Source organism: Mastomys coucha, unplaced genomic scaffold (assembly GCF_008632895.1).
Source record: "Mastomys coucha isolate ucsf_1 unplaced genomic scaffold, UCSF_Mcou_1 pScaffold21, whole genome shotgun sequence".
NCBI lineage: Eukaryota > Metazoa > Chordata > Mammalia > Rodentia > Muridae > Mastomys > Mastomys coucha.
Genome location: NW_022196904.1, coordinates 136,229,540 through 136,230,874, shown reverse-complemented (window position 1 = coordinate 136,230,874; position 1,335 = coordinate 136,229,540). Strand labels below are relative to the sequence as shown.

At 37.6% G+C, this 1,335-nt stretch overlaps 1 protein-coding gene across 1 annotated transcript in view; it reads left to right on the top strand.

Annotated features, from left to right (window-relative positions):
- Positions 1-1,335, top strand: part of LOC116103350 (RNA-binding protein 14-like) — a 47,552-nt gene that overhangs the window by 1,050 nt on the left and 45,167 nt on the right. The gene's annotated exons all lie outside the window — the stretch shown is intronic.

Sequence of the window (1,335 nt, the reverse complement as noted above, 5' to 3'; positions counted from 1 at the left end):
TTGGTGCTGGAAACTGAATGCAGGTTCTCTACAGGAGCAGCCTTTACTCCTAACCACTCAGGAATTTCTTCAGTCCCTCAATTTGTATTTGACCAAAAAAAATCATATTTCACAAAAAGCACTTCACATAAAATACGTATTTTTAGAAATGCCTTTCAAGGGGGCTTGCCTAGAAATCTCTTTGGGCTTAGTTCTCCTGTTTAATAATGGTTAGGTGTTTGCACAGACCTTAATAAGCTCAATATGAAGGTGAGGGCTCTGCCTACTGAAGTCATCCTGGATGATGGAAACCTTAGCTCAGTATGTCCACTGTCAGCAGCAGGACAGCACTTCTTTCATTGGCCAGAGTGAGTCACATGGGCACACCTAACTTGGATAAAGTCTTTGACACACTTTTGATCTAGGAGACAGGGGCTTAAACACCATGTGTTTGTGTGTGTAATCATACATATATACATATATGTATATTTATAAAGTATCATTTTTTTTTTTTGCATTTGTGTGTGTGGGAAGTGGGAGGTGTTTGTAGAATTCAAGAACAACATGAAGGAATCCGTTCTCTCTTCCCACCATTTTGGTCTTGGGATGTAAACGCATGTCATCAAACCAAGCACAAGCATCCATGTCAACTGATACACTTCACTGGTCTTCAAAAGGTATTTAGATCAGGGCTTCTTTACTTCATGAGGCTCCTTATATAAAGGTATATAAAATGAGTATTAGAATTGAACATTAATATCAGATTATAGATAAATTTACTCAAAACAACTTTTGCTTACAATTTTTTGATTTTCTGTGCCTGAGCATAATCAGGCCATCAGACTAGTAAGTACCTTACCAACTGAGACATTCTATTGTTCCGCAAAGGGTATTTGTACCCTCATGTTCTACAACACTGTCCAAAATGGCTGCAGGTTCAATACAACCAAGAAAACGTGGTATACATGCAGTAGAATATTCTGCCTTAAAATGAAAGGGAATTTTGATATACTACAATGTGAAGCTTGAAGACAAGTATTTGTATAATTTACTTCTGTGAGGTACCCCAAATACTCAATTTTATGGAAAGTCAAATGTTGGTTTCAAGGGATTGGAGAGGATGAATGGGGATTAGTGTTAATAGCACAGCGTTTCAGCTGACGAAGGTAAAAAGATCCTGGAGATGGGATGGTTCTGGTGTTTGCACAATGTAAATGTACTTGATAGCAGACTGTGTACTTGGCTATGGTTAAAATGATTCATTTTATGTTATATATTTATCTTTGTTGTGGAGCTGATTCCTCTTACTTGTAAAATGCTCTCCTTAAAGGAAAGGGGAGCTCACATGAACAAGAA